The 9,245-nt window shown below is 39.3% G+C and overlaps 1 long non-coding RNA gene across 2 annotated transcripts; it reads right to left on the bottom strand.

Moving 5' to 3' along the window:
* Nucleotides 1-1,742: 1,742 nt before the first annotated feature.
* Nucleotides 1,743-3,711, bottom strand: LOC144761305 (uncharacterized). 2 transcript variants are annotated; one of them, XR_013595666.1, is made up of 7 exons: nucleotides 3,651-3,711; nucleotides 3,373-3,480; nucleotides 3,171-3,278; nucleotides 2,925-3,051; nucleotides 2,536-2,625; nucleotides 2,188-2,258; nucleotides 1,743-1,837 (listed from the first exon to the last, which is right to left on the bottom strand). It is a non-coding gene; the product is annotated as an uncharacterized LOC144761305 (long non-coding RNA). The 2 variants fall into 2 exon arrangements; XR_013595667.1 differs by lacking the exons at nucleotides 2,925-3,051; nucleotides 3,171-3,278.
* Between the last annotated feature and the right edge of the window lie 5,534 nt (nucleotides 3,712-9,245).

A 9,245-nucleotide genomic window follows, 5' to 3' on the forward strand; every position in this document is an offset into this window, starting at 1 on the left:
CACCAAAGGGTAGCTCAAAAACATTTTTGGGAAATTTTCCATACTTCTAATCCAGAATCATTTTACTTTAAAAATGTTAATAAGACAGGAATGAAAAGTATGTTGACAAATACTAAGCAAATTTATTCTGCGGCCTTTTATGCTCAGCAGTCTTCTCTCGGTTTCGACTATTGGAAAGACAACATTGAGACAAAAACAGTCTAGGGCACAAAAGACTGGCAAGTGCAGGGATTAGAAGCCTTATTTAGAGCCTGCATCAGCCCAGAGCAAATTATGTTTTTGAATGACACTGTCCAACAGACATCTTGTCTTGGGTTAGCCAAGATAAAAGACCTAAACAAACCGGCCATACCTGCACCTACAGAACTTAGTGACAACACTTCGGAGGGGGAGGTCAACGTACATATTTTTTTGCTTCACAACAGAACAGATTCTGATTGGAACAAATGGTTAATCTGACCCACAGACACAAACAACTGTCAAGATAGATTCCTGAATAAGACCCAAGGGTTCACATTCCCTAGACCAGACCCAAGATATGTTCAGAGACTGCATCCAGGAATAGTAACAACATACAGTGTAGGGAATATGTGCCTTGTGTGGCTACATAGATCTACACTAAAGGATGTAAAACAACACTTATCTTTACTTAAAGATGGCACTGATCTAAGGAACTTCTTGCAAGGACCTACTAAACCGCGTCATAAACGTTTTATATATGCCGGTATCTATGCTGCGTACAATGAGCATGGAAAATTACGCAAGCAGAGACTGCAGAAAGAATACAAGAAATTGATCGTATTAATTTAGAGAAAACTCTCTCTGTGGTTGACAATGGGTTAACGACTCTGTCGCCCAGGATATATTCTTTGGACAGCATAGTATCCTCAGTAATAGACATAATGGAACAGGACTTGGTGATGGTGCAACATGGTCAGTCGCAATTACGTTCTATTATGCTATTAGGTTGGACGTTGCAAAACCTTCGTTCAGGCTATGTTCCTTGGCGTTTAATCAATACTACGTCACTGTTTTCAGAATTAAATCTCACTGATATACAGATCAAATTGGCACAGAGGGAGCAGACTATACGGTGCTGAGCATTGAAAAACTAGAAAGATTGCCATTTACAGTCGCTGTAAAGCCAGTCATTGAATGGATATTACACGGAACAATCACTCTGCCTGTTACAATTTTCAATTTTCAGTATTGCCTAAAACATATACCAGCGGGCACATATGAAAGGTTGGATAAAGAATACATCAAGACAGCCTGGGAATTACCATAAACACACAAATGTTGGAGTGGGGGAAGAGAAGTTTTTCTTAGTGGTAAAAATTGTGAAAACGCACTAAGCGGCTCTCTCCTTTGTCAGGGTATTAATTTACACGGGGCCTGCGATGGTTCCTCTAACAACTTCTGCCACCTGCAAGGTTCACCAGCTGCGGCGATTGATCCAATTTTTAGACAATTTTCTAATGGAAGTTACACTATGTTGAGGTTTGTGAAAAAATTCCTAGGCAGTCAAACCAGTAGGCAAACAATTAATCTGACCCAATAGCAAAAGGAACATTCAAGAAATAAATTTATAAAACAAGCATACTTTTAATTGACATAGTAAAAATCATATAGGAACCTGAACAAATACCAGACTATATGATGAAATCATACAATAATCAAAACATATACAATTAATACATAAAATGTAAAAAAGATTTTTAACAATTTAATAAAAAGACACCCTAAATCATAAGTGGTGCCTAGAGTGCAATGGCGAATAAGAACTCGACGCGCGTTTCGGCGGAAAACGCCTTCCTCAGGAGTCACAGTTGGTTATCTGGCAGTATATATAAAAAACGTATATAAGGTACAATTCTTATATATTGTAACCACACAAGTCAAAAATACATTATCTAATAAAACGTAAGTCACCAGAGCATAACATTCTACATCTCTAACAGGAATATCCTTTACGCTATTCGGTTTAGACTTGCTAATTTGTTTCCCACATGTCACAAGATGGACATGTCTTTTCACTAGATTGTGTCGTACTCAACTATCAAGAAATTCTAATGTGCAGGACAACATATAACAAGTGAGTGAAAATTGCACTGATGACATAAAGATTGTCGTTACCATAATACAGTGAATACTCCAGAATGAATGCATATATTGGTAATGACTTACATTTGGATACTGATGACAAGCAGATGATATCTTCATTCAAGATAAAAAAACAAAACAGGCAATAGATGTTCCTGGGCAATAGAGACAAAAATGTCATAGTAAATCTTTCTAATCGTAAACCAGAGATTTTCATAGAGTCCAATGAACACACGATGTCACATGAATGCACAAAAAAATGAAAGACTCTGCTAGGTACAAAAGCAATTCAGAGGAAATAAACCTCTAAATGTAGGAGAGATGCAGTCCCAGACAAAAACAGAAGTTTATTGATATGGGGATCATGTTTGGCAGGTACGAGTTAAAATGACTCATATTCATGCAACGAAATGCGAATTATAAGCAAAATACCTGTGAAAACGAGTCTGATGTTGCTAAGCTGTAATCAGTTGCTGGTCGTCAAAGGTAATGGAACAGTTCTGTAAATAACATACGATGTATCTGGGGGAAGGGCAGGATAAATGAAATACAAGGAAACATAGGTCACATATCTTGGTGCATTCGAAATTTCATGTTGGAGCATGATAAGATGTAATACTACTGCGTACCTCATATGTAGAAGTCACGCATTAAAGGATATAATGCTGCGGGCTCAGGCAAGAGCTAATATCATCTTAAACTCTCCGTGTGGGGAACGATGGCTGTGAGGAAAAGATATACGTATATGTATCTCAATCAAATCACGTTGTTATAGGTGCTCAAGCAAAGCTTTCTACATACTCAGACTGTCATATAATTACCTGGGGCGGACGTTGTATAGCCAAGAAGGAAGGCCCACTTGATAGGTATACGAAAGGCCCACTTGAAAGGTATACGAAAAAATGCAAGAATGTTCGGACCCTTTCTTAATGATGCACGAACAGCTAGCTGTGAAAAGAATAAATCGCCCCAAGATATAAATAGACCAGATTAATCTCGTGCTCGATGATGTTCCTAAAAGCAGTGTCAGCGCCGAACTGACCCATAAAATTCAAACAAATAATTACCTTAATGAATGTTTCAAAATATCAAAACCGGCAACGTGCAGTATTAGAGTTTCAGCAAAGTTAACAGCCCCAGGAAGACAACTATGGCATGTAAAGACACGTATAAGTCTGTAAGCAAAATGACAGGCATAAAGTTATCGATGGTGTTCCTAAAAGCAATGACAGGTCCGAACTGCCACATAAAGTTCAAACAAACAGTTACCTTAATGTGTGTTCCAAGGTATCAAAATCCGGCAATAAATAGTGTTAGCGTGCGGCAGAAATAACAGCCCCAGGACGACAACTGTGGCATGTAAAGACTCGTATAGGTCTGTAAACAAAATGACAGGCATAGAATTGCTTGTTATACAGGGAGGGTATAATGTGTGCAATACGATAAAGGCACACACGTAAAATAAACTTTAAATGCAATTATTAAAGCGAGAAAATGAGCCTTCCACAAATTAAAAGAAGCCTGAACCGGCACATAACGGCTCTTACCCGGTGATAAACGGCTGGCGGCAGGATAATGCTCACAAGGCGTGTTAGGCGCGGCGTTCCGTCTGCCAAAAGGGAATCAGTGGGAGGGTTCAAACTGCCACATTTAAATAGTCAGCTAGCGCGGGAAACCTGCCTCTGCTGAAAATGGGTAGTAAACAAGGGCGAAGGACTCACCATTTTCCTCGGTTCCGGCTTGACAAACAGAGATGGCTCGTGGAGAGCCAGACCAGGAAGTTCAAATGGCGAGTAGGATGCCCATGACAAACGAGATGGTTCTGTCTTGCGCATCGAGATTGAAATCATAATTGCCCCTATTTAAAATGAAACTACGCAAAAAGAATAATGGCTGATTACCTAAAAAATATGAAAAATAATACCTAATATTGACGTTCATGAGTGATACACAATGGCACACGCAGGATATAAAGAATAATGCCGGCTGATGGCGCTAATGACTGATACAATGTGGCACACGAGGGATACAATGTAACACTGTTATCCGATGCGGTAAGAACAAAACAAATTCCTAAGGCATATAGTTTATCTTAGTGGCCTCATTACAGATATTAGGCTCTAGAACAACTTATTAGCGGCGTAAGTGCTCGATATGATACCAATGGAGGGCGCCTATCAGGATGTGTAAGATGACATGATGGCGGCAGAATAAGAGATACCTTGTACCAATAATGTCCCAATGAAATGGGCACAGAGTAACCTCCTACGAAGTAAAAATCGTCATGATAGGCCCCTGGCAGATGAGAATGCAGGTCACATGACGCTAAGTGTAATCTTAAAATGATAGATGACACCTAACTATAGTGAGACAGGCATTTAAAGTGGGTCTGGGGACTTTTAATAAAGGGCTTTACGCCGAAATCCCGTGGGAAAATGCCATCATCTAACTTCCCTAGCCACCGCTTGTTATTGCAGACCCACTTTAAATGCCTGTCTCACTATAGTTAGTTGCCATCTATCATTTTAAGATTACACTTAGCGTCATGTGACCCGCATTCTCATCTGCCAGGGGCCTATCATGACGATTTTTACTTCGTAGGAGGTTACTCTGTGCCCATTTCATTGGGACATTATTGGTACAAGGTATCTCTTATTCTGCCGCCATCATGTCATCTTACACATCCTGATAGGCGCCCTCCATTGGTATCATATCGAGCACTTACGCCGCTAATAGGTTGTTTTAGAGCCTAATATCTGTAATGAGGCCACTAAGATAAACTATATGCCTTAGGAAGTTGTTTTGTTCTTACCGCATCGGATAACAGTGTTACATTGTATCCCTCGTGTGCCACATTGTATCAGTCATTAGCGCCATCAGCCGGCATTATTCTTTATATCCTGCGTGTGCCATTGTGTATCACTCATGAACGTCAACATTAGGTATTATTTTTCATATTTTTTAGGTAATCAGCCATTATTCTTTTAGCGTAGTTTCATTTTAAATATGGGCAATTATGATTTCAATCTCGATGCGCAAGACAGAACCATCTCGTTTGTCATGGGCATCCTACTCGCCATTTGAACTTCCTGGTCTGGCTCTCCATGAGCCATCTCTGTTTGTCAAGCCGGAACCGAGGAAAATGGTGAGTCCTTCGCCCTTGTTTACTACCCATTTTCAGCAGAGGCAGGTTTCCCGCGCTAGTTGACTATTTAAATGTGGCAGTTTGAACCCTCCCACTGATTCCCTTTTGGCAGACGGAACGCCGCGCCTAACACGCCTTGTGAGCATTATCCTGCCGCCAGCCGTTTATCACCGGGTAAGAGCCGTTATGTGCCGGTTCAGGCTTCTTTTCATTTGTGGAAGGCTCATTTTCTCGCTTTAATAATTGCATTTAAAGTTTATTTTACGTGTGTGCCTTTATCGTATTGCACACATTATACCCTCCCTGTATAACAAGCAATTCTATGCCTGTCATTTTGTTTACAGACCTATACGAGTCTTTACATGCCACAGTTGTCGTCCTGGGGCTGTTATTTCTGCCGCACGCTAACACTATTTATTGCCAGATTTTGATACCTTGGAACACACATTAAGGTAACTGTTTGTTTGAACTTTATGTGGCAGTTCGGACCTGTCATTGCTTTTAGGAACACCATCGATAACTTTATGCCTGTCATTTTGCTTACAGACTTATACGTGTCTTTACATGCCATAGTTGCCTTCCTGGGGCAGTGAACTTTGCTGAAACGCTAATACTGCACGTTGCCGGTTTTGATATTTTGAAACATTCATTAAGGTAATTATTTGTTTGAAATTTATGGGTCAGTTCGGCGCTGACACTGCTTTTAGGAACATCATCGAGCACGAGATTAATCTGGTCTATTTATATCTCGGGGCGATTTATTCTTTTCACAGCTAGCTGTTCGTGCATCATTAAGAAAGGGTCCGAACATTCTTGCATTTTTTTGTATACCTTTCAATTGGGCCTTTCGTATACCTATCAAGTGGGCCTTCCTTCTTGGCTATACAACGTCCGCCCCAGGTAATTATATGACAGTCTGAGTATGTAGAAAGCTTTGCTTGAGCACCTATAATAACGTGATTTGATTGAGATACATATATGTATATCTTTTCCTCACAGCCATCGTTCACACACGGAGAGTTTAAGATGATATTAGCTCTTGCCTGAGCCCGCAGCATTACATCCTTTAATGCGTGACTTCTACATATGAGGTACGCAGTAGTATTACATCTTATCATGCTCCAACATGGAATTTCGAATGCACCAGGATATGTGACCTATGTTTTCTTGTATTTCATTTATCCTGTTCTTCCCCCAGATACATCGTATGTTATTTACAGAACTGTTCCATTACCTGTGACGATCAGCAACTGATTACAGCTTAGCAACATCAGACTCGTTTTCACAGGTATTTTGCTTAAAATTCGCATTTCGTTGCATGAATATGAGTCATTTTAACTCGTACCTGCCAAACATGATCCCCATATCATTAAACTTCTGTTTTTGTCTGGGACTGCATCTCTCCTATATTTAGAGGTTTATTTCCTCTGAATTGCTTTTGTACCTAGCAGAGTCTTTCATTTTTTTGTGCATTCATGTGACATCGTGTGTTCATTGGACTCTATGAAAATCTCTGGTTTACGATTAGAAAGATTTACTATGACATTTTTGTCTCTATTGCCCAGGAACATCTATTGCCTGTTTTTTTTTTTTATCTTGAATGAAGATATCTGCTTGTCATCAGTATCCAAATGTAAGTCATTACCAATATATGCATTCATTCTGGAGTATTCACTGTATTATGGTAACGACAAACTTTATGTCATCAGTGCAATTTTCACTCACTTGTTATATGTTGTCCTGCACATTAGAATTTCTTGATAGTTGAGTACGACACAATCTAGTGAAAAGACATGTCCATCTTGTGACATGTGGGAAACAAATTAGCAAGTCTGAACCGAATAGCGTAAAGGATATTCCAGTTAGAGATGTAGAATGTTATGCTCTGGTGACTTACGTTTTATTAGATAATGTATTTTTGACTTGTGTGGTTACAATATATAAGAATTGTACCTTATATACGTTTTCTATATATACTTCCAGATAACCAACTGTGACTCCTGAGGAAGGCGTTTTCCACCGAAACGCGCGTCGAGTTCTTATTCGCCATTGCACTCTAGGCACCACTTATGATTTAGGGTGTCTTTTTATTAAATTGTTAAAAATCTTTTTAAAATTTTCTGTATTAATTGCATATGTTTTGATTATTGTATGATTTCATCATATAGTCTGATATTTGTTCAGGTTCCTATATGATTTTTACTATGTCAATTAAAAGTATGCTTGTTTTATAAATTTATTTCTTGAATGTTCCTTTTGCTATTGGGTCAGATTAATTGTTTGCCTACTGGTTTGACTGCCTAGGAATTTTTTCACAAACTTTATTTACCCTGCCCTAGGAGTCTGCTTACATTACTACCCAGGGGGACCTCTCATTCCAGTTACACTATGTTGACCATTCGCAGCTGCTGTGGAATGTTGCCAGGTTTACCCTAACTCATAACTGTGTTAGCCAGGGTCACTTGCTGTATGCAAATATTGTTTCCTAAAACCAAGACAGACCGGGAGTCACCGTTATGGCCTTCACTGAACATCTCTTCTATTTGAATTGATACTTTAAGCATAATGAAAGCCATTCTTTTGCAAAAAACTGTGCCACTGACCTCGGCCAAAGAAACGTATGATCTGCAAGTCGCAAGGACTTCTGCAGAGATACACACCCTATTAACTACAAATTGCCCTGTACATTTCTCAGAAATGTTAGATCATATCTTAAACATGTCAAATACCAGTGGTATTGTACATGTATTTAAGGCAGTTTTTTTGGGACTGTTAGCACCCTTTGAAGCAGTCCTAGGAATATTTCCAAACATCATGCACTCTGTGTTTGGTGTATTGCCTCTCATTTTGGGACTCGCTGCAGGGATACTATTTTTGCTCCTACTGCTGCGATATGGCAAGCAAAGTCACCAGCGACACCCAGTCGTTACCAGTACAGTGGAGACCACTGTACTGGTAATGAAGTGTCGTGAGTGCATCGTCCAAATTTTGGGACTAACTCATCTAAGAGAATTGAATACCACATGGTTTCTATCATTCAGACCAATTTGGCAAGATTGCATCTTACCTGTTCTACGATGCCTGCTATGCAGAGAAGAATGCGTGTTAGACACCTGTCTCACACTCCCATCAGTCATGCCAACGGATGTTGATACTTTGCTGGACCCGGTAAAGGCCCATGCACCGTGTTGTCCCCAGCGGCTACCAATTCTGATGACGGCATTCATTGAGATCTCACAGACGCAAAATGCTACTGCTGAGGTACGAGAGGAAACAGGCACACAGGTACCTTCCAATTCAAATGTTGCTAATGCGACCAACGCTGACAGCGATGCTTTACATCTATGTGCGGTTGATCTTCTTAACAAGGTAATCCAACTTTCACCTACAATGGTAGACAAATTCTTTACAGACTTAGAAGATGTGATGTTTTCTCCAAACAATAACACTGACTTTTGAATTGGCACAGTGTTCTGAGAAACTCTGAATTCGTCCTTCATTTTTTCAAAACAAAGTTCTAACTTTGAAACTCTTTTTTTCTTTTTAACCCTTTTGTTTTTCCAAATTTGTATTTTTTTGTTTTTTGGCACAAAGTAACCTGTTTAAAGTAGAACTATTCATAGAGAACAAGAATTCTTTGAAAGAAAACTTCCAGAGACAATATTTGACCTTGTCCTAAGAACAAACAGTTTTATATAATCTGTCATGAAATGGTTTCGGCACCTTTTTCTTTTCTGAATTTACGAGCCATTTCATAAATGTATTTTCGTGGTTCATTCAGATAGCATTTTGAAAATGTCACCTATATGCTTGGCATGAAACATTGCTTTTAAATGCGTACGGTGCAAATGCTTTTTCGTGTACAACCAGTACCGATGCATTTGTATGTATTTTGCAGTGGGTTTTTAACACATCATGTTTAGATATGTTTAACGTGTTTAGAACTTGGTAATGTCGTAAATAAGAAAGTGGAGTGGGTGTTGTATGGCGTTTTTAA

Source organism: Lissotriton helveticus, chromosome 6 (genome assembly GCF_964261635.1).
Source record: "Lissotriton helveticus chromosome 6, aLisHel1.1, whole genome shotgun sequence".
Lineage (NCBI taxonomy): Eukaryota > Metazoa > Chordata > Amphibia > Caudata > Salamandridae > Lissotriton > Lissotriton helveticus.